Here is a 24,886-nt window from a genome sequence, read left to right as displayed (position 1 = left end):
AGTTCATCAGAAGCCAGACCAGGTGCATTCTGGAAGGCATCATTTATTCCCTCTTTTTTATAGACAAAAGCTAACAAGCATCTCCTAGAATTATACAATAGTTATGCCACTCATCAACCATCTCAGCAACTGATGAGTTTTAAAAATTAAATCTAAAGCACTCTCTAAATCAGAACCCATAAACTACCTGTTATTATCACTATTATTTTATTTAAATAGAATTCTAATACCAAAAATAATGAGAAGCAGATAATCCTCAAATAAATAATAATCCATTAAATTGAACAAATTGGGTTTTGTGAAATACCTCAGCATTTTTCTCATTTCTTTAAGAATTAGTGAAGATTTTGTCACGGTCCATTGGCTAATATTTGGACATGATATAAAATTTGTATTTTCATTTACAGACTGGAACACGACTTCTTTTCCAGGGTTTTAAAACTCTTCCATGTTTCCTCAAACTTGAATGTAAATTCACCCAGGTCCATATGTGAACATATAAACAAATTAAAGTGCAAATATTTATCAAGAAAACCTTTCATTGCTATGGTGCTTACCATTCTTTCTAAATCAGTGTATGTATCCAGAGTCTAGTTGGTAGATTTAAAAAAAAAAAAACTTTACTTAGTTTACAATTCTTCTTTGAAGAGTATACTAAAGAAAATACTATTTAGGGTTGACTCTAACCAAAAAAGTTACTTTTCTGTAGAATAAAGCAATCTCAACACAATACAATTACATAGGACTAATACAAGGATGCCTGGAGCAAGTTGGCCTGACTGAATTATTTTACCCTTAAGACTCCCATCTAAGGTTTAATCGTACTCTTTGGGCTTTAGCAAAATAGAATCTGCTGCTGCTGCTGCTAAGTCGCTTCAGTCGTGTCCGACTCTATGCGACCCCATAGGCGGCAGCCCACCAGGCTCCGCCGTCCCTGGGATTCTCCAGGAACACTGAGTGGGTTGCCATTTCCTTCTCCAATGCATGAAAGTGAAAAGTGAAAATGAATTCGCTGTCATGTCTGACTTTTTGCGACCCCGTGGACTGCAGCCCACCAGGTTCCTCCTACCATGGGATTTTCCAGGCAAGAGTACAGGAGTGGGGTGCCATCGCCTTCTCTGAAAATAGAATCTAAGTGAAACTTTAATCTGCGAATTTAATGGACTGTAGCCTCTCCTTTGAACTCACACTACTAATGGTAATGTTAGTGCCCAATGAACTCCCTTTTTTTCCCCAAATCTCTAACATGCCCAGAAACACATCCACATACAGATGCACTGATACACACAACCCGATACTAGACAAAGAAAAACAGTCAGAAGATGTCTAGGACTAAATATGTTAACATGCTAGGAGTCCTAATCAAATTATCACATGCTGGGACCCTGTGGAAGGGTTTTCTGGGATTGACTCAGTATTTGAACTCTTATTCTTACCCCTGGGTACCTGACTTTGCTTTTGGTTCTATTTTTTTCCTGTACTATGATTTTTGAACCTTTCTCACTTTTTGGTGTCTTCTTTTATTCAACAAAATAACGCTTATTATAAATCTATTTTGTACTAGTAGTGTGTACACTGTAAATGGAGAAGTGAAAGACAAAACCCCATGCTGCACATAGTCTAATGGAGGAAACAGGCTGTAACTATTAATTCATAAGCCTTATCATTCACGTAGTATGTGTCAGTGATTGTGTTTGGCATTGCAGAATCGAATACGAATATCTTATCTCCACTTTCAAATGGCTTAAAACCTAGATTTTAATACATTTGCTTGTCGCATCCTTCTGGCCACAGCAGGAGTAGCCATTTCTGGGTCTTAGATGTCTTCCAGGTTGGTGCGTATTCTCATAGCCAGGATAAGTGAGGAAGGAGTCAATTTGTGTAAACAAGTGATGTTTCCCAAATGGTTTTATTTCTTTTTTGTTGTTTAACCTCATAAAACTTGACAGCAGTGTTAATTATTCAAACTGGGCTATATCCAGATTAAGGGGAGAATCATTTTTCTAAGAATGATGTTAGCAATTACCCTATTGCTTTTCCTAATGAGTTTCGATGGATCATGGAAAAATGGAGACTTGGTTCTTAGTGATATCCATGTAAGTAGTGACGTGTACTCCTCCTGCTCTTTCTCCTGCCTATCTGTAAGAAGGAAAGATAGTGTCACCTTGTGTTTTGTTCTACTTTGTTCCCACTTATGGTAAGGCATAAGTTTATAAATTTGTACAATTTATAAGTTTATACAATTTCATTATCTGATTCCTCAAGTTTCCAGGGTCATTTTCTGAATACATTTCTTTCAGTTTCTCCTTATTGCTGAAAATCTAAATTACTTTTCTATTTAAACATATCTTTAAACAAACAAAACTCCAGCCAACGCCATAGGCCACTTTCATTTAATAGCAATATATGTATAACTATTTGAGTACTGAAATATTATTTTAATTTTCATTTTTATTCATAAAAAAGTTACATAGACCAGCAGATAGGAGATTTTGAGTGATTATCAGTTCAGTTCAGTTCAGTCGCTCAGTCGTGTCCGACTCTTTGCGACCCCATGAATCACAGCACACCAGGCCTCCCTGTCCATCACCAACTCCCGGAGTTAACTCAAACTCATGTCCATCGAGTCGGTGATGCCATCCAGCCATCTCATTCTCTGTTGTCCCTGACTCCTCCCCACCCCCAATCCTTCCTAGCATCGGACTCTTTTCCAGTGAGTCAACTCTTTGCATGAGGTGGCCAAAGTATTGGAGTTTCAGCTATCCTGTATAAATTTCAGAGACAAAATATAATGAAAATAGATTGAAAAATTTTTAAATTACAGTGTAACATATCTTTACTAAAAAGGTAGTTGTTTTCTCACAGGAAAAAAATGAATGAGATTCAAATACTGTGAAGGATATCACATTAATTTGATTTTTAATATTTTTCAAGGACATTGTGCATTTAGATTATAATTGAGTCAAAGGGAACACATTTTTGAAATCCAGTTCAAGTTTTTTCTTTGTATTTCTAAATCTGAAGTCTGGACCTCATCTGGGCCTCATTCAATGCAGTTCAATCGTGTCTGACTCCTTGAGACCTCATGGACTGTAGCATGCCAGGCCTCCCTGTCCATCACCAACTCCTGGAGGCTACACAAGCTCATGTCTATTACATCGGTGATGCCCTCCAACTATCTCATCCTCTAGTGTCCCCTTTTCCTCCCGCCTTCAATCTTTCCCAGCGTCAGGGTCTTTTCCAATGAGTCAGCTCTCCACATCAGGTAGTCAAAGTATTGGAGTTTCAGCATCAGTCCTTCCAATGAATATTCAGGACCAATTTCCTTTAGGATGGCCTAGTTGAATCTCCTTACAGTCCAAGGGACTCTCAAGAGTCTTCTCCAACACCACAGTTCAAAAGCATCAGTTCTTCAGCACTGAGCTTTTTTTATAGTGCAACTCTCACATCATACATGACTACTGGAAAAACCGTAGCTCTGACTAGATGTACCTTTGTTGGTGAAGTAATGTCTCTGCTTTTTAATAGGCTGTCTAAGTCGCTCATAATTTTTCTTCCAAGAAGCAAGTGTCTTTTAATTTCATTGCTGCAGTCACCATCTGTAGTGATTTTGGAGCCCCCCAAAATAAAGTCTCTCACTGTTTCCATTGTTTCCCCATCTGTTTTCCATGAAGTGATGGGGCCAGATGCCATGATCTTAGTTTTCTGAATGTTGAGTTTTAAGCCAACTTTTTCACTCTCCTCTTTCACTTTCATCAAGAGGCTCTTTAGTTCTTCGCTTTCTGCCATCAGGGTGTTGCCATCTGTGTATCTGAAGTTAATGATATTTCTCCAAGAAATCTTGATTCCAACTTGTTCTTAATCCAGCTTGGCATTTTGTATGTACTCTGCATATAAATTAAATAACCTGGGTGACAATATACAGCCTTGATGTACTACTTTCCCTATTTGGAACCAGTCTGTTGTTCCATGTCCAGTTCTAACTGTTGCTTCTTGACCTGCATACAGATTTCTCAGGAGGCAGGTCGGGTGGTCTGGTATTTCCATATCTTTAAAGAATTTTCCACAGTTTTTTGTGATCCACACAGTCAAAGGGTTTGCGTTGTCAATAAAGCAAAAGTAGATGTTCTTTTTGAACGCTCTTCCTGGGCCTCATACTAAGAAAAAATATAGTCTTGAACATTTTATTTAGCTTTCTAGAATGTCAGAATGTCTGCCAGAGGCAATCACAAAAAGGAAATTTAGGAATTTAAATATGTGTAAAATTCCAAAGTAAAAAAATACACACACACACATACATATAGCTATATAGCTAATGGTGATAAGAGATATTCCTCATAAAAATTTAGTTGAGACTCCTCAGAAGTGGGCCTTGGATGTTGGAGAAAGCATTTCAATCAGATGACAGAAGAATAGGCTGCATCATGAAAGCAAGGTTTGCTGTTTAACTTTTCTTAGTGCAGATGGTTTTCTACTTGGAGGATTTGAAAAGAAGAATCTGTTTGACAAATATACTGAGGACTCGAGTATTTTGCTGAAGGATCCAAAAGATGAATATATAGTTCTCTTCTCTCAAAGAACTTTTTGTTTAGTTTGAGGAAAAAAGCACACTATAAATATCTATGATTTGGTGTATTATAGTCATCTATATTTATTGGACATTTTTACAGAAAACTGGTGAGAAGTTATACTTGCCCAAGAGAGGCTGTGTATATGATGAGAGGGTCAAGAGCAATGACTCTGAAGTAATAAGGCCAGAATCATAGTTCCATCCTTTATTAAATTTCCTAATTTTCCCATCTAAATAATAATCAGCTCCTCATTGGACAGTGGTGAGTATAACATGTGTTAAAGCATGTAAAATATTTAAGAAAGTTCTAGACCTGTTTTTAGTTCTCCATAAATTTTCAATGATGATTATTATTTCATATTTTTAAAATACATATTTCTGGGTCTCTGGATTCTGTAGGTCATGTATACTACTCAAGAAGTCAGCATTTTTAATAAACCAACAGAGGCGGTAATGATGTAGTTGATGAATAAATCAATGTTTGAGAACCTCTGTTGTAGGTCATTTAAATTGATAAAAGAATAAGAGAAAGTAGGAACTGGACAGTAATATTTTCAAGTAAAATGGTAAAAATGAATATTCTCCAAGCCAGGCTTCAGCAATATGTGAACCGTGAACTTCCAGATGTTCAAGCAGGTTTTAGAAAAGGTAGAGGAACCAGAGATCAAATTGCCAACATCCGCTGGATCATGAGAAAGCAAGAGAGTTCCAGAAAAACATCTATTTCTGCTTCATTGACTATGCCAAAGCTTTTGACTGTGTGGATCACAATAAACTGTGGAAAATTCTGAAAGATGGGAATACCAGACCACCTGACCTGTCTCTTGAGAAACCTGTATGCAGGTCAGGAAGCAATGGTTAGAACTGGTCATGGAACAACATACTGGTTCCAAATAGGAAAAGGAGTGCGTCAAGGTTGTATATTGTCACCTTGCTTATTTAACTTATATGCAGAGTACATCATGAGGAATGCTGGGCTGGAAGAAGCACAAGCTGGAATCAAGATTGCTGGGAGAAATATCAATAACCTCAGATATGCAGATGACACCACCCTTATGGCAGAAAGTAAAGAGGAACTCAAAAGCCTCTTGATGAAAGTGAAAGAGGAGAGTGAAAAGGTTGGCTTGAAGCTTAACATTCAGAAAACTAAGATCATGGCATCTGGTCCCATCACTTCATGGGAAATAGATGGGGAAACAGTGGAAGCAGTGTCTGACTTTATTTTTTGGGCTCCAAAATCACTGCATATGCTGATTGCAGCCATGAAATTAAAAGACGCTTACTCCTTGGAAGGAAAGTCATGACCAACCTAGATAGCATATTAAAAAGCAGAGACATTACTTTGCCAACCAAGGTCTGTCTAGTCAAGGCTATGGTTTTTCCCGTGGTCATGTATGGATGTGAGAGTTGGCCTGTGAAGAAAGCTGATCACCGAAGAATTGATGCTTTTGAACTGTGGTGTTGGAGAAGACTCTTGAGAGTCCCTTGGACTGCAAGGAGATCCAACCAGTCCATTCTAAAGGAGATCAATCCTGGGTGTTCATTGGAAGGACTGATGGTAAAACTGAAACTCCAATACGTTGGCCACCTCATGCAACGAGTTGACTCACTGGAAAAGACTCTGATGCTGGGAGGGATTGGGGGCAGGGGGAGATGGGGACGACAGAAAATGAGATGGCTGGATGGCATCACCAGCTCGATGGACATGAGTTTGAGTGAGCTCCAAGAGTTGGTGATGGACAGGGAGGCCTGGTGTGCTGTGATTCATGGGGTCGCAAAGAGTCAGACATGACTGAGCGACTGAACTGAACTTAACTTAACTATAAATACACATAGTTCAGAAGGAAATGAAAAGAAAAATAAAAATTGAGTAGGTTTTACATAGATAAATTTAAGCTAAGGCATATTATTTAGGTAAGCATGACCCTATTAAGTTGAATAGGAATTATGTGCACATATATACTTAGGAAAACCTGGCGAAAATATATACACACACACACATATATATGCATATACACACACACCTATATACACACACATATACATACCTAAATGAGACTCATTGCATCTCTTGCTGAATGTTTAATTCTGTGAGCTTTAAAGTATCTTAGCTAAGGAGAGAAGGCAATTGCAACCCACTCCAGTACTCTTGCCTGGAAAATCCCATGGGCGGAGGAGCCTGGTAGGCTGCGGTCCATGGGGTCGCTAACAGTCGGATTTCACTTTCACTTTCACTTTTCACTTTCATTTCACTTTTCCTTCATTGGAGAAGGAAATGGCAACCCACTCAAGTGTTCTTGCCTGGGGAACCCTAGGGATGGGGGAGCCTGGTGGGCTTCCATCTATGGGGTCGCATAGAGTCAGACATGACTGAAGTGACTTAGCAGCAGCAGCAGTTAAGGAGAAAGTCGAATGAAAAAAATAATTTAAGATGCTTTAACTAGAAAACAATTACCTCAGTCAATATTTCTTTTTCATTTAAAGGTACATTTTCAAAACCAGGCTGCATAAATAAATTCAGTTATTTAATATTGATATAGGTTTTGTAGTTCTATATTCTTTATGGTTACTGATTCTACTTAAGTAGAATTTTGTATCCTATTATAAATACCAGGCATTTAATGACTTTCCTCTCACAAAGATAATCTAGATTTTAAAAACTGTTTAAATATATGTTTAATAATTTTGACCTCTCAAGTATAACTTGTAATCACCTTTAAAGACATAGTTTTTTAGTTATGTATAAGACATTAAGCTATTTATAATAAATCAGTGCAAATGCCTCTGAAGTTCAGTTCAGTTTAGTCGCTCAGTCGTGTCCAACTCTTTGCGACCCCATGAATCACAGGACCCCAGGCCTCCTTGTCCATCACCAACTCCCGGAGTTCACTCAAACTCATGTCCACAGAGTCGGTGATGCCATCCAGCCATCTCATTCTGTGTCGTCCCCGTAGCCTCTCAAGTTAGGCATTACCAACAGATGTACCTATGAAAACATCTTGCAGGTTGCCAATACGCTCAGTTAATTTTTTCAGGGCCCCTTCGTGGCAAGCTTCTGTGACTAGGATGACGATATATTTAACTAATTTATTAGTTGTACTCCATTATGAATGGAATGTCTCAACATGGGAATACATTTATCTTCTTAGGAATATAAGTGTATACTTTGCCACTGAATGTGAGAAAAGCATAAACTATCAAATTAAGGGCATATCAGTTGTTCTTTAAATATCATTGCAGAAATGAGGTGTGTCAGTAGTAAGGCTATATGAAACCATAAAGTAAATACTTAGAGAATGATCATAAAGAAAATGTTTCTGATTTAATGATGTTACCAGGTGGTTAGCTCTAAAAAACAGCTCTAAATTTTTGTAAAAGTTAATAAATTAAAAATATACTGAGATTTTCAATTAAAGCAAGAGGTTTAATTATGAATATTGAGATCCATAAGGGCTTCTCAGGTGGCTCAGTGATAAAGAATCCACCTGCCATTGCAGCAGATGTGGATTCAATCCATGGGTCAGGAAGATCCCCTGGAGTAGGAAATAGCAATCCACTCCAGTATTCTTGCCTCAAAAATTCAATGGATAGGGGAGCCTGGTGGTCTAGAGGCAATGGGTGCCAAAGAGTTGGACATGACTGAGCAACTGAGCATTGAGATCTAGACAACTGTTTTATTTGCTTTTAGAAATTTTCCAGTATATATTACTTTGTTACATTTTGCAGCAGTTACTTTCTAGTATTTTTCTTTGGATATATATGATGTCCTTTTAGAATTGAAATTAAATATGATAAAAAATTAGACTCTACTGTTTATTGAATATATATTAAAGAGCTTTTCTATTTAATCTTACAACTTGCCTTCTTCATTTGTGCCAAGTGAGCTGGATTATATGAACTGGAGTCATTATGGCTCATATACTTCTTTTGGGGGGATAAGTGAAAGATAATCTTGGTCCTAGTGTTTGAACATTACATTTAGTTCAACTAATTAGATCTTATCAAGATAGACATTTCAGCTACCATACCATTATAACTTTAACATTCCATTTTATGTGAGCAGAAAAGAAACTGGTTAGAGCAAATCTCAACATCACCTGAATAAATCCTTCTTTTGTGTACATGAGTCACTGAAGTTTTTAAATGTTATGTTTTTGCCACTAAATACCATTTTGCAGTCTTCTGAGGCTTCCATGGGCTTGTCAACTGTCACTTTTCTGTGATAATTAGGGAGAGAAATACACAGATAAATAAAATTCACAGTGATTTGGGCAGCCTCCTATTTCACTAGATTCAATTCTCTTCACTATAAAACCTTTCCTGGAGCTGCCAAGTCTTAACAACATTTGACAGAATTGAGTTTAACCTTTTCTTTCTTTCCTTGCCATCTTCTGGTGAGAGTTATTATTGAGAGGAAAAAAATAGTGGCCAGAGCAAAAGTCTGGCAACATTTCAAGGTTGACATGCCAAGTGTTCTTTGACTAAGTTGCTTTTAGAAGAGGGAGGGAGAAATATCTCACTCAAAAGTTCTTTCAGTTCCATTGCTGTTCAGTTCAGTTCAGTTCAGTTGCTCAGTCATGTCCGATTCTTTGCGACTCCATGAATCACAGCACGCCAGGCCTCCCTGTCCATCACCAACTCCCGGAGCTCACTCAAACTCATGTCCATCAAGCTGGTGATGCCATCCAGCCATCTCATTTTCTGTCGTCCCCATCTCCCCCTGCCCCCAACCCCTCCCAGCATCAGAGTCTTTTCCAGTGAGTCAACTCGTTGCATGAGGTGGCCAACGTATTGGAGTTTCAGTTTTACCATCAGTCCTTCCAATGAACACCCAGGATTGATCTCCTTTAGAATGGACTGGTTGGATCTCCTTGCAGTCCAAGGGACTCTCAAGAGTCTTCTCCAGCACCACAGTTCAAAAGCATCAATTCTTCGGCGATCAGCTTTCTTCACAGTCCAACTCTCACATCCATACATGACCATGGGATCCATTGCTGTAGATCCCTGCAAACCACTGAGTAAAGCAAAGAGTCAGTCAAATGCTTTTGTAATTTCCATTCATTCATTCATTCTTACATATAAACAATGGCACGTATTGAATTTGTACACTTCTCCATGGATAATTCTAAATAGTGGGGATACACTGATAATTGAGAACAGGTTTCTTCATCATAAAATGAATCCATTGGAGGAGGATGCATATATGTCAACTGGCAAGAGAGTATAAATTAGGCATTATGAAAAATGTGTCAGTGGGGAAGAGTCAAAATTTAAGCCATTATACAGTATCCCAGTAAGTTCCTACCCCTAAGCAATTGTCAGTCAGTACCTTAATTGAATTTCCCAAAATATGTTCTATGCATTTCTACAGAATGCTCAGATGTGTTATAAATAAGAGAGTTCTCTGGCAATAAAAGCATGGAGGGTAGTACAACATATAAAACTAAATAAGATAATTTATTGCATAGCTTTACTATAATGACGTGAATACTATACAGGTTTATTTTTATATATGTATGTACAGTTCTTAAAGCTTTCAATATTATCTTAAAAACAGATACAGTAGGATGAGCTTCATAGTTGTCTTTCAAATAAACACTTGCTTTCCACAAAATACTTAGTGAGATTCTAGTTGCATCTTTGTTGTTTAATCACTGAGTCATGTCTTACTCTTTTGGATCCCTGAACTGCAGCATACCAGGCTTCCCTGTCCTTCACTGTCTCCTGGTGTTTGCTCAGACTCATGTCCATTGAGTCAATGATGCCATCCAGCCATCTTATCCTCTGATGCCCCCTTTTCCTTCTGCCTAAAATTGTTCCCAGAATCAGGGACTTTTTCAATGAGTTGTCTGTTTGAATCAGATGACCAAACTACTATAGCTTCATCTTCAGCATCGGTCCTTCCAAAGAATATTCAGGGTTAATTGTGTGTAAGATTGATAGATTTGATCTCCTTGCTGTCTCAAGAGTCTTCTCTAGTACCACAATTTGAAAGCATTAAATCTTTGGCACTCAGCCTACTTTATGGGCCAGCTGTCATATCTGTACATGACTACTGGAAAAACATACCTTTGACTAGATGGACCTTTGTTGGCCAAATGATGTCGCTGCTTTTTAAGATGCTTTCTAGGTTTGTCGAAGCTTTTCTTCCAAGGAGCAAGTTTTTTTTAATTTCAAGGCTACTGTCACCATCCGCACTGATTTTGGAGCCCAGGAAAATAAAACTGTCACTGTTTTCACTTTTTCCCCTTCAACTTGCCTTGAAATTATGGGACTGTATGCCATGATCTTAGTATTTTGAATGTTAAATTTTAAGCCAGCTTTTTCACTCTCTTTTTTCACCCTTATCAAGAGGCTCTTTACTTCCTCTTTGCTTTCTGCCTAAAGAGTGGTATCATCTGCATATATGAGGTTGTTGATGTTTCTCCCAGCAATCTTGATTACAGCTTGTGAGTCATCCATCCCAGGATTTCACATGATGTACTCTGCATATAAGTTAAGCAGGGTGACAATATACAGTCTTGATATACTCCTTCCCTAATTTTGAATCAGTCCATTTTTCCATGTCCAGTTCTAACTGTTGCTTCTTGTCCTGCACACAAGTTCCTCAGGAGACAGGTAAGGTAGTCTGATAGTCCAATCACTTTAAGAATTTTCCACGGTTTGTTGTGATCCGTGTAGTCAAAGGCTTTAGCATAATCAGTGAAGCAGAAATAGATGTTTTTCTGGAATTCTCTTGCTTTTTCTGTGGTCCAATGGATGTTGGCAGTTTGATACCTGGTTCCTCTGCCTTTTCTAAATCTAACTTGTACATTTGGAAGTTCTTGGTTCATGAACAACTGAAGCCTAGCTTGAACAATTTTGAGCATCTCCTTACTGTCATTTCACAATGAGTGCAATTGTATGGTAGTTTGAATATTTTAGTATTGCCTTTCTTTGGGATTGGAATGAAAACTGACCTTTTCCAGTCCTGTGACCACTACTGCGTTTTTCAAATTTGCTGGCATTATTGGGTGCAGAACTCTAACAGCATCATCTTTTAGGAGTTGAAATAGCTCAGTTGGAATTCCATCACCTCCACTAGCTTTGTTGTAATGCTTCATGAGGCCCCACTTGGCTTCACACTCTGGGATATTTGGTTCTAGGTGAGTGATCACAGCATCGTGGTTACCTGGATCATTAAGATCTGTTTTGTATAGTTCAGTGTATTCTTGCCACCTCTTCTTAATATCTTCTGCTTCTGTTAGGTCCATACCATTTCTATCCTTTATTGTGCCCATCTTTGCATGAAATATAGGCTCTGACTACTTTTTATTCAGTCTTTCTCTGCATTCTTCAAATTGGGTCCTTTTTTATTGATCTAGACATGAATTTAGTGTATTTTTCCTGTTCACTTGTACTTTTAGCACCATATGATTATATGGGTGTAATAAAACATAATTCATAGCAGTTTTGTTTATATTTAAAGATAAGTGTTTCACTGTATTTAAAATTTTCATGTCCCTGTCATCATTATGTATTTGAGATCTTTATATAAATGAATGAATATTAACTTTTGTGTAATGGTATATAGTAAGAATATAACATATTTTATTCATTCTTAGTGATGGCAGTGGTTTCAAATGTTTGGCCGGTACAACATTGGAAGTATCATCTTGGCATATCTGTCTCTAGTCACGTGTGAAAATCCTAGTTTAAAAAGTATTAAATTTATCATTTATTGCCAAACAGCTCCGTAAATTTAGCTACCAATATATTCTCCCTTCAGCAGCTTGGATGAGTTCCTGTTTCCTATAACCTTTCTTAAACTTGATTCCATATCTGCCTACATTTTCCCAAATAAACACACATTTAAATTACAAAAAGTATCCTGTCTTCAGTATTAGCTGCCAAAATTAAAATAGGGACATATTATCAAAGAGTCTGAGATTTCCAAGAGTAGGGACTGTGTATTAATATCTCATTGTGAATGTAAAAAAAAAAATTATAGAAGTATATTTAATTTACAATGTTGTGTTAGTTTCAGGTGTACAATGAAGAATCAGTTATATATGTATACACACTATATAATAGATAATATTAGAATGGATAACTTATACGGATCCACAAAATAGCACAGGGAATGGTACTTAGTACTCTGTAATGGCCTATATGGGAAAATAATCTAAAAAAGAGTAGACATATGTGATGATGAGGAACAGGGAAGCCTGGTGTGCTGCATTCCACGGGGTTGCGAAGAATAGTACATGACTTGACGACTGAACAACAACAAATGTATATGTATGTACATATATCAGTTTGATACCTATTACTTGTATAGAAAACAGAACAATCAAAGGAAGTCAGTGATAGTGACCTCCTGCAATTATGAATATATCCTTTATCATATGCAGAGTCCTGTTTATAGTCCATCTATAAGTAGATATGGAAGTCTCAAATATTAGTCAGATCCTTTAGGCTATAATTCTAAATTTAATTAATACAGTTCTTTATATATATAGAAAATTTATATTTCTGTACTATAACTAGACTTACCTGATGTCTGTATTTCCTACGTTTATGTTTCCTCTTACTTGTATACTGGCGAAAGGGACTGTGTTGATAAGCAGAGAAAAAGACAATTAAAAACTTGATTCAATTTTAAGATTAAAACCCCAGTGCCAAATTAATTTCACTGTTCCTATTTGTGGGTTCCATCCTAGGGTAAAAAGGCCTCAAGGTGATTAATGGTTAATATAAGAAGATACAGGAAAAATACTGGCAGAAGATCGATATAGGAAGAACAAATATGAAATTTATCTTTCCTTCTGCTGTAATTTCACTAACGCTTTAAAGGTTTTTACAGAAATTGTTTAGAATTCTTAGCATTTTCTGAAAAATCCATTTCACAGTAACTCTCAAAGTAAAAATTCATTAATAAAATACAATAAAATATTTAGACTGAGGTGATAGAAAATTTCTATAAGCATGTCAGTCATTATCTTCAACTAGTAAGCCCTGTTATATTAATAAAAACTATAGTTTAATGTAGGTCAAAGTTGAGTTAAACTAAGGATCAAAAACATGTAAAAATGAACGCTAAAAAATTGGAATTGTCATTTTAGAACTATCAGGAGACACTTAAAATTTTCATATAAGTTTTTACTAAAGTGTATACTTTTACTTAAGTAGCTGTTTTTTGTTGAAAGAAGAGTTTGGGCCAGAAAAGGCTCAGCAAATACAAAGGAAGAAATTTCAGTAGATCCGTGGCTGTTTCTTCTTTTACTTCCACCTCAAAGAAAGCAGCCCTGGGGTTCTGAAAAATAAAGCTGTTCCATATGAAGTTCCAGCTTCTGACTGTACAATAAAGTAACTATAGACACCCTCCATTTCTACAGCACCCTAAATATGACTGTGGCAAGTGGATGCTGTGAACTTTAATCCATATGATGGCAATGTAATCACTTAAACTTAAATAAACGCAAAGCTCCAATGTGGCTGTTTCCCAACAAAAACTGAGATGGAGATTTGTGTTGAATAGCCAGTGATTACAAGAACATGATTAACGTGAGACATGGGGTTGATTATGGGTGCTGTTTGTAAAGCTTGCACCAGAAGTGTAATATGGTGTAAAGGCCAGGACCACAGACAACGTTATGTTTTCTGGTATATGTTTTAGGCTGGATAAATCATCTAGTTTTGCAAATGGTTTACTGAAATCTTTTTTCCTTTAAATTTATTTTTTTTTGCCAGAATAGTGAGTATATAATTGTATCTATTTTGCCTACAACATTAAATGCACCAAAGGTTAATCTATTTTCATTAAACTGAATCCCAAGTGAAACAGTTTTTTTCCTCATTTACCTAAATCATATTGCTTCAAAAATAAGGTTTCCCCATAGAATATTTAGCTGTCTATAACAGGACAGTATTTATATTGAAGAGAATAGTAATGCCACTCTAAAATTTTAAGTGTTATTAAGAACATGTATATTTAAATAACACTTGGAGGACCATTCTCTAAAATCTCATATTGACTGTCAGGAAGGAATTCTTCATTGTGTCTGTGTGTGAGTGTCTGTATCAGTGTCTGTATGTATGTGTCCACCTTGAAACCCTGAAACATAGGAGAAACATATGACTCCTTAGATCTTAAAATCTCCATGGTAAATGTGTACCACTCTTACTAATGCAAGTTTGTAAACTGAGATCAGTCATCTTTCTGTAAAGATATGAACTCACAGACTAGGTGAACTTCTGCAAGAGTACACAAAAGATTATTTATATTACAGTTTTACAAGTTATCAAATTTTGGACTATTTCTTGGTGTAACAGGACAGAAAATACACAAGGTAAGATACTATCACATAAAAATGGAAGTGTCTCAATATATTGTATAAAATGGAAGTAAACTAGATCAGTGGCTTGTCAATTCATTTCTAGCAGCTTTTTAAAAAATTTTACATGGCATAAAATCACAAACATGCCATATTTAATGGGAGATTTTAATTGAGTTTATTAATCTGCTAATTTTGGGCATACATATTCACTTAGCTCATTCTGCCCTTTAAAATTATTATTGACCAATTGATGTTTGAATTTGTTTTTGTAAGTAGATTTTTCAAGAAAAAAGCCAACTATATAAACTTGAGGTATTCAGATATCTTTTATTATTTTATATAATGTGAAGCAGTTTAATATATATCTTCTTAAAACTGGAATGACAAATAGAGAAGCAGTCATGATATATACTTTTACTTTTTTGTTTTTAGATAATATTCATTACAGTATTTTATAAGAAATACCTTTTTGTTTAAGTGATAAACTTCTCTGTGAATAGTTATCTGATATTTTGCTTTGGCTTTTTCCAATCTCTAATTATTTCTTGTACACTTGGATATTTTTTAAAGAATAAATGAAGAGGGATTTCTCTGGCGGTCCAGTGGTTAAGACTTCACCTTCTAATGTACAGAGCGCAGGTTTGAGTCCTAGTTGGGGAGTTAAATCCTTCATTCTTTCTGGCCAAAAATCATAAAACAGAAGCAGTATTGTAACGAATTCAACAAAGACTTGAAAAATAATCCACATTAAAAAAAAAAAACTTTAAAAAAGAATAAATGAAGAGAGAATTCATATGTTTTCTTTCCTTTTTGAAAAAAAAAAATGCTGACTGCAACATTAGAAAAGATATGAATTGTTTTTCCAGGTGAAAAATATCTCTTCATGATTCTTATTTAGTGTTGTAGACAGATGCTCAATTGTCTATAAATTTCCATCTGAAAATATCCATATAAACTTGAAAGTTTTCAACTCTATCTTTCTCAAGTGATTTTGTTTCACAAATTGAATTTGAGCCCATAAATATTTTTGCTATTCTGTAGGCAGTAAAGTAATTTACTACAGCTTTATTTCATACATAGAAAATTAATTGAGTCATTTCTAGCAATATTGCTATTTCATACTCATGAATTTTAAAGATGTTTTAAACAACACAAACACCTATTTGATGCAATCTTTTTTCCACTAACATATTATTGAGGAAATGTAACAAGATTATTGATTCAAATGATTTTCACTAAAAGTTGATACATTTTGTCATATTTATTTTACTAAAAAGCCATCGTTTTTAGATTTAATTTCTGAAACAGAAACTAATACTACAAATATCTTTCTTTTAAAACCATCTTGTCCTGGTGATTATGCATAAAAACTGAGATATTTCTGTTGCTCAATGGACTTGTGCTGTCTTGATCAAAAACTCACTAAACTGAGTAAGGAAGGATGGGCACTAGAATTCTACAACAAAGGCCCACAATTTTATGTTATGAAAATGTAAATACCTAGTTCATCAGGTAATGAAAAATTTTCTCCTATAATGGTTAGAATTACTTCATGTGCCACTGTATTTTATACATTAGAATTTTAACCCTTCCTAAAGAGAAAAACAGTATCAGAGAGCTCTGATCTGAGATGTTTATTTGGCACTAAAAATATATCAGTCTCTCTAGATCTGTTTGATCTGTTTACTCCTCTGAAAAATGATGTGGTTGTTTTCTGTATGATTATGTCATGCATACAGTGCATAATAAGAAATTTAATATTCTCAAATGTAGGTTGACTAGCTGTAGCTCTGATCTGTTCCTGTATTATAATATAGCTTTGAGGTTTTCACACGTTCCATGATTATCTTTGAATTATAATAAAGTTTCTTTTAAAGCATTGTGTTATCTCCCAAGTAAAAATTTGGTTTTCTACTTGACTCTCGCTGTTTAAGCATTTGGGCAGCCACTGGACAGGCAGAAGGCTTAGGGATTCATATGTGTGTCCAGCATGCACTGGCCTTAGTAATGCAGTGTTTCTTTTTAATGATGAATGACTTCTAGTGGATGGTAACACATCAGAGGTAATAAGAACAGACAAAAAAGTCTGTCCAAACAATAATAGAATTCTACACTTTTTTTTTTTACCATTAATAATGATCCTAAGTCTCTTATTCTTTGAGGACTTTTCTATCCTATTTTCTCTCGGAAGTGTCCTGAGTTGAATGTATTAGGTAATGGCAGCTGTCTACATGCACACAGAGACAAATGATCTCAGTCGTACATCCAACAGGAAGGAAAACATAATGATTTTATATAAGCATAGCAAGTCTTATAAAATGTTATGAGGAATAATATTTTTTGTTATTTAGTTGCTAAGTCATGTCCAACACTTTTGCGGCCCCATGGACTGTAGCCCACCAGGCTTCTCTGTCCATGGGATTTCCCAGGCAAGAATACTGGAAGGGATCCAGGGAACCTTCCTGACCCAAGGATTGAACCTGTGTCTCCTACATTGGCAGGTGGCTTATTTACCACTGAGGCACCAGGGAAGCCCAGGAAGAATGTTAGTAATCATTTATCATAATGAGAAACTGAGGAAATAAGAAAATGAGAAAGTAAGCAGTTCATTTATGTTCTTACTTGAGTATATTTTACCTAATTTTAATCAGTATAGCAAAATTGAAAAAATGAAATAATGAATCTAAAAATCTGTTATTTAAAGTATAAATTATTATAAAAACATAGAGAAACAAAAGATCTCTGGTTTGTTTGAAATTTCTGATTTTTCATGTGGTATTTCATCTAAGTTTTAAAGAGCAGGAAGCCTCCAGAAATTCTAGACTTTAGGTAAACTTATGATGCAGTAGCAACTGGAATGTGTTGATCACTAGTTAAAAGGGGTAAAATGCCAGAATTCTGAATTTGAGCACAGAGTCAAACCATTTCCAAGGCACTCTCTAAGATCTTGGATAGGTGCTACTGTTTTAAGAGCAGCAGTTAATTAGTAATATGAGGCCAGGATATCTTCAGTGATGTTAGCAAACATACTGCACATACAAAGAAAAAATAATAAATGATATCTAACAATTTTTTGAAGAAAAAATCAAGCCTAGAATTAATTTCTTGTGGAACATTTTAAAATGCATTGTACAGAATGTTGAGATATTAAAGGATAATGGACAGTTCAGTTCAGTCTCTCAGTCATGTCTGACTCTTTGTGACCCCATGGACTGCTGCACGCCAGGCTTCCCTGTCCATTACCAACTCCTGGAGCTTACTCAAATTCACGTGCATTGAGTTAGTGATGCCATCCAACCATCTCATCCTCTGTCATCCCTTTTTCCTCCCACCTTCAATCTTTCCCAGCATCAGGGTCTTTTCTAATGAGTCAGCTCTCCGCATCAGGTGGCCAAAGTATTGGAGTTTCAGCATCAGCATCAGTCCTTCCAATGAATATTCAGGACTGATCTCCTTTAGGATGGGCTGGTTGGATCTCCCGGCAGTCCAAGGGACTCTCGCGAGTCTTCTCCAACACAACAGTTCAGAAGCAGCAATTCTTCAGCACTCAACTTTCTTTATAGTCCATCACTTACATCCATGCATGACTACTGGAAAAACCATAGCTTTGATTAGATGGACCTTTGTTGGCAAAGTAATGTCTCTGCTTTTAATATGCTGTCTAGTTTGGTAATAGCTTTTCTTCCAATGAGCAAGTGTCTTTTAATTTCATGGCTGCAGTCACCATCTGCAGTGATTTTGGAGACCCCAAAATAAAGTCTGCCACTGTTTCCACTGTTTCCCCATCTGTTTGCGATAAATTGATGGGACCAGATGCCATGATCTCAGTTTTCTGAATGTTGAGTTTTAGGACAGTTAACACTATATTCAAAGAAGCATTTATGTGATAATCAAGGTCTTGTTGCAAAGTTAAGCTTTGGAGACTGCAGAGTAAAGGTGGAAGCAGTTGTCCCCTAGCTATGTTTTAACATTGCTCTTCTAAGTAAAATGATTCAGTTCAGTTCAGTTCATTTCAGTTGCTCAGTCATGTCCGATTCTTTGCGACCCCATGAATCACAGCACGCAGGGCTTCCTGTCCATCAACAATTCTCGGAGTTCACTCAAACTCATGTCCATCGAGTTGGTGATGCCATCCAGCCATCTCATTCTCTGTCGTCCCTGTCTCCTCCCGCCCCCAATCCCCCCCAGCATCAGAGTCTTTTCCAGTGAATCAACCCGTCGCATGAGGTGGCCAAAGTATTGGAGTTTCAGATTTAGCATCAGTCCTTCCAATGAACACCCAGGACTGATCTCCTTTAGAATGGACTGGTTGGATCTCCTTGCAGTCCAAGGGACTCTCAAGAGTCTTCTCCAACACCACAGTTCAAAAGCATCAATTCTTCAGTGATCAGCTTTCTTCACAGTCCAACTCTCACATCCATACATGACCACTGGAAAAACCATAGCCTTGACTAAACGGACCTTTGCTGGCAAAGTAATGTCTCTGCTTTATAATATGCTATCTAGGTTGGTCATAACTTTCCTTCCAAGGAGTAAGCATCTTTTAATTTCATGGCTGCAGTCAGCATCTGCAGTGATTTTGGAGCCCCCAAAAATAAAGTCTGACACTGTTTCCACTGTTTTTCCATCTTTTTCCCATGAAGTGATGGGACCAGATGCCATGATCTTTGTTTTCTGAATGTTGAGCTTCAAGCCAACCTTTTCACTCTCCTCTTTCACCTTCATCAAGAGGCGTTTGAGTTCCTCTTCACTTTCTGCCATAAGGGTGGTGTCATCTGCATATCTGAGGTTATTGATATTTCTCCCAGCAATCTTGATTCCAGCTTGTATTTTTTCCAGCCCAGCATTCCTCATGATGTACTCTGCATTTAAGTTAAATAAGCAGGGTGACAATATACAGTAATTCAGTTCAGTTCAGTTCAGTTCAGTCACTCAGTCGTGTCCGACTCTCTGCGACCCCATGAATCACAGCACGCCAGGCCTCCCTGTCCATCACCAACTCCCGGAGTACACTCAAACTCATGTCCACAGAGTCAGTGATGCCACCCAGCCATCTCATTCTCCGTCATCCCCTTCTCCTCCCGCCCCCAACCTTTCCCAGCATCAGAGTCTTTTCCAGTGAGTCAACTCGTCGCATGAGGTGGCCAAAGTATTGGAGTTTCAGCTTCAGCATCAGTCCCTCCAATGAACATCCAGGACTGATTTCCTTTAGAATGGACTGGTTGGATCTCCTTGCAGTATAAGGGACTCTCAAGAGTCTTCTCCAACACCACAGCTCAAAAGCATCGATTCTTCGGCGATTAGCTTTCTTCACAGTCCAACTCTCACATCCATACATGACCACGGGAAAAACCATAGCCTTGACTAGACGGACCTTGGTTGGCAAAGTAATGTCTCTGCTTTTTAATATACTATCAAGGTTGGTCATAACTTTCCTTCCAAGGAGCAAGCGTCTTTTAATTTCATGGCTGCAATCAGCATCTGCAGTGATTTTGGAGCCCCAAAAAAAAAGTCTGACACTGTTTCCACTGTTTTTCCGTCTATTTCCCATACAATGATTAGGATGGTCATAATAATGTTTGACTGAAAAGGAAAGAAGTTACCGTGCCAGTAACTGATATGCTACATCCTAGGCTTTTAATCTGTATAGAATGATGAAAAAGGCTAATGAGTGAAAAATAAAACTGAATATGTTAAAACATTTTATGCTAAAAGTATCTAATTAATCTATACTAACCTCTTATGTTATAACTGGCAAAATATAATGCTAAAGAAAGCTAGTTCTACAGGTTAATATGCAAGACTAAACTGAAAGTAGTTGTATGATTAGAATAAAAATAATGTCGTAAATTCCTAGAAGTTTTCACTGAAGACTAACTTTCAAAAATATGGGCTTATAAACATTCCTTTATTTGAATTTATAAAGTTCAGACAATTTACAGAGAACAAAATTTATTTTTGTTCAAAGAAAAACAAAAAGCAAATCATATAATCATTTATTTACCATGTTTGAATTATTTCAAATTTCATTATAACATATCTCTGAACTTAGGAGGAATATATATATGTTTGATATTAATTCATTCATTATAAAATATTTATTGAGTTTCCCACCCTGTGTCTTCTGGTATCAGATTCTGATATATAGTAGAGAAAAAGAGAATTGTGTCTTTACTTTCATAACTGTTTCAGAGTATTAATATATAGAGAGAGAAAGAAAGGAGAGATAGAAGGGAGAAAGGAAGGAAAAGAATTAGTCATGGTTAAATCGTGTGTGAAAGAAAATGTGAATTTAGTTTCAACAGAGTGGAGTAAAATTAGTGTAGTGAATCAAGGAATCCCACACACAAATCCAGACTTCATGGACAGACGTGCTATTAAGAAGACAGAGGCATGGACAGGGGATGGACAGAGGAGATGCTCAGGGTGGTATTTTGTGAACTTGAGAAAATCTGGTCTTTAATTTTTCTCATTTCTAAAGTTAGCAATGGAAATAGATCTTTTAAGGCCACTTATGATGTTTTATCGGAAAAGGCAATGGCAAGCCACTCCAGTACTCTTGCCTAGAAAATCCCATGGATGGAGGAGCCTGGTAGGCTGCAGTCCGTGGGGTCGCTAAGAGTCGGACATGACTGAGCGACTTCACTTTCACTTTTCCCTTTCACACATTGGAGAAGGAAATAACAAACCACTCCAGTGTTCTTGCCTGGAGAATCCCAGGGATGGGGTAGTCTGGTGGGCTGCCATCTATGGGGTCACACAGAGTCGGACACGACTGAAGTGACTTAGCAGCAGCAGCAGCATGATGTTTTATATTGGGTATTAGATGACTGCAATAGAGAGTTTCAGTTCTCATTTTAGATTTATGTAACCAGTATGCCAGTGGTTAATTCTTGGTTTATGCATCTAGATACTGTAAAAGCTGGGACTAATTCTAGGACTTCAGGCTGATAATCTTTCCTTTATACAAGACCAGTGAAGTATGTATATGCAAGCTTCTGCTACAGTGTTTCTGATCATTATATTTTAGCTTCAGTAAATTGATCTCTATGTAGAAACATATAAACACACAGTAATGAAAACAGAACTAAATACCAGGCGTCCCCATGCCTGAAAGGTCAAAATGACTCTGTTCACTTGATGATTCTTCATGTGTATTTGGGGACATAACATAAGGGGAGATTTTAGTCTAGGCTAAGTGTCCTGAGTCAGTGTTTTAAACTGTGAATGCACACAAGGTATTGTACAGACAAGGGGCTTGGAAATGAAATAAATGCTGAAAATATAAGAGATAGTACGAGCTTGGGGGAAGAAATCAAATAGGGCTGTGAGAAGCAGGCAGGGAGAAAACAGCTCTTAATAGCTTGCATAGGAAAAGTTGGTAACTCCATGATACACATATGGATATGAAAACCAGTCCTTTTTCTTTTCCACTTCTCTGATGAATGTGGCTGATTTTTGATGCCTGGCCAAATATGGGATTAGAATGAAAGTTATTTGTTTTCAGTGGCCAGTGGGGAAAGAAGCAAGCCCAAGAGTTTGAGAGAGAAATTAAGCCAGCTCAAGCTGGGTGTGTAATCAGTTCTTTAATATTAAGTCAAAGGAATAGGAATGAGGAGAAAGCAAGCACAGAGAAAAGTCTAGGCTTAGAGGGTGGGGTTTAAGGAGTAGCGGGACCTGAAGAATAGAACTAAACCCACTAAATTATGTGCAATGATGACGTATCTAAACTGCCCAGGCACCTCACTTACAGTAATCAGCAAATACTTTTATTACGAAATTATGGTAATTCTTTGACATAACATTTGTACAAGTGTCTAGGAATATACCTGTTGTGATCTTAAGTTCTTGGAGAGTGTTGCTTTCTCTTCATCCACTTGTTTCTTCTTTGTAAATAAGATATTTGCTGAGGATAGCAAGATGTCTTCTTTGTATTAAAAGCGAAGACAACTTTGAATAATTCAGCATTTTATCTCAGCTAGCCAATCTAAAATAAAGGAAATATTTTTGTTTGTTCCTTAATGTATTTGTCTAGATAAGAGCAGCTATTTATTGGAAATGCATCTATATTACCTTTTTGAGTCTCTGAATGGCTTATGGCCATAATTATTTAAATGAAATTATTCCTATTCATTCATTAGAAATAGAAAATGTGAGCCTTCATTTGTATTTTGGACACTTGAAAAGAAAGATAAATAAAATCCCACCATGATATATTCTAACATCAAAGAAAATTACAGTTTTTCTCTTCTTAATTGAGAATATTCAGAGGAGTAACATACTTATGCACATACTTAGAAATTATCACCCGAAGCAGTACCTATTAAGCTGTCTTGTCAAGTGCCGCTTGGCTTGCATTTTTAATAATATTTGTGGTACCTTGGACTTTATACAGACAAAGGCTGTTAATTTCTTGCCTTATTATCTTGCAAAATGCTACTATTCCTTTTATTTGTCCAGTTCTTTTGACTGGCTAGCAGGGCCCTGTTGGACTATATGATGCATGAATAGGTCTTTTATAAATGATTCAAGGCCAGGGATTAGAAATATGTTTGTGATTTGCATTGGAGAACTCTTAAAAAGTAAGAGAATCTAAAACAGAGATAATGTGGCGTTTTGGTTTTCCTTTTTCAGGGAAGAGCTTTTTTGATGATCCTTTCTGATTTATTAATTCAAAGGAAATATATTTAATTTTCTTACAATAAATTAATCATTTTTGTTATTTTCATTTGGTTAGTTGAGATGCTTTTTTCCATGAAATATTGAGCATGGCGTTTAGTTACCATTTATAATAAATAACATTGATACCTGGATGGCTTCATGAAGAAACTGTAAGTAGTTTAATGAGAGGCAAAGCTGATTAAGAAAATCAGAAGCAATGTACAATTTATATACATTTTGAGAGGGGGCAAAAGTGAGATTAAATGAATGAACTAAGGTTTCATGTAACACTCTAATGTAAATGTTGTTAGGTAAGATACCGTCTTGATGTCTGTCTTGTGATTTGAATGAGCTCATCAGTTTTCCCTCATTAACACCTTTTACTTCTGTCTTTCTGACGGCAGCTAGAATCCTGAGAGGGGCCATCTAAGGTATTCGATTTATGTGCATCCCTTGTGATGCCATTTTTCACATCTGTGTCAGTTGAACAGAATCAAGAAATAATGCTCCATTTAATTTCATGTCTAAAGAAATGAGGTTCTATGAAGTTTATTATCTGTAATACTTAATGTCTGAAATCACATTTTGGATTTATTGAAAGTCAGTATGTATGGTTTCATTGCTCTGTGTGTTTCAGGATAATTTTTAAAGATTTAAAACAAAATTGCATGTACTCTTATTCCCACAGATTCTAGTCAAGTCTAAAATATTTTGTTATAATAACATCTTTATGAAGACTAAAAATCTGAGTTACACTGTATAAAATGTGGTATGGTACACTGACATTCTGAAAACTGTAGTGTTGATAGTTTGCTAGGAGAGAGAGGTTTAGATCTCCTATTTGACTGAATAGTATTTTGAAAACTATATAAATCATACTTAATTTTTCTACATCCTGTATATATTCATAACTTTTAAGGTCATTGTGCATAAAATAAGCATTAGTAAGAAAGAATTAATGCGTTCTCAGGTTATATATAACAAAAAATTACTTCGTATATGAAATGACAAGGTTCTCCATATTATTAGTCTATAATTTATATATCTCTATTTTATTTCTGTCTCTAGGTTTATATTTGTGGGTACATGTATGAATAAACCCTTCATAACACAATTTGGGGGATTTCCCTGGTACCTCAGTTGCTAAAGAATATGCCTGCAGTACAGGAGACCCAGTTCCATTCCTGGGTAGGAAATATCTGCTGGAGAAGGGATAGTATACCCTCTTCAGTATTCTCAAGCTTTCTTGGCTCAGTTGGTAAAGAAACCACCTGCAGTGCGGGAGACCTGGGTTCAATCCCTGGGTTGGGAGGCTCCCCTGGAGAAGGGAACTCCA

At 36.5% G+C, this 24,886-nt stretch overlaps 1 protein-coding gene across 1 annotated transcript in view; it reads left to right on the top strand.

Annotated features, from left to right (window-relative positions):
• The window catches only part of LOC148777868 (ephrin type-A receptor 5), a 213,978-nt gene that overhangs the window by 56,563 nt on the left and 132,529 nt on the right, over positions 1 to 24,886 (top strand). The gene's annotated exons all lie outside the window — the stretch shown is intronic.

Source organism: Moschus berezovskii, chromosome 5 (genome assembly GCF_049115385.1).
Source record: "Moschus berezovskii isolate FMDL1 chromosome 5, NW_MosBer_1.0, whole genome shotgun sequence".
Lineage (NCBI taxonomy): Eukaryota > Metazoa > Chordata > Mammalia > Artiodactyla > Moschidae > Moschus > Moschus berezovskii.
Note: the sequence above shows the minus strand (reverse complement) of the source record. Positions and strands in the feature narration are given on the sequence as shown.